This window comes from Carassius gibelio, chromosome A20 (genome assembly GCF_023724105.1).
Source record: "Carassius gibelio isolate Cgi1373 ecotype wild population from Czech Republic chromosome A20, carGib1.2-hapl.c, whole genome shotgun sequence".
In the NCBI taxonomy this organism is placed as follows: Eukaryota; Metazoa; Chordata; class Actinopteri; order Cypriniformes; family Cyprinidae; genus Carassius; species Carassius gibelio.
In genome coordinates this window covers 7,284,050-7,284,492 of record NC_068390.1, presented here as the reverse complement: position 1 = coordinate 7,284,492, position 443 = coordinate 7,284,050, and positions in this window count along the sequence as shown.

The window sequence follows — 443 nt, the reverse complement described above, 5'->3', positions numbered from 1 at the left end:
GTTTAATGCCACTCGTTAAATCTCCCTACTGACGTCACCTGCTGTGTCTAAGTCACAGCTCCGTAACATAAAAGAATCGAGAGAGCGTTCCTGCGTTTAGCCAATCAGAAACGCCTCCTCCCTGTCATTCATTCTGTGCGTAAGAGTTTGTTGTTTTGGATTGGTTTACACGTCTTTGAGGGCGGGATTCATGTAACTGAAGGTACGGTCACTGACTAAATCTGAATAAAGTCAGCAAAACGGATAAAATGGTTCATAATGTCTGATAGATAGATAGATAGATAGATAGATAGATAGATAGATAGATAGATAGATAGATAGATAGATAGATAGATAGATAGATAGATAGATAGATAGATAGATAGATAGATAGATAGATAGATCACGTGGTACATGTTACTTTTCTCAGCGCTATATGAATGGCGTTTGGGATTACTAGAGTG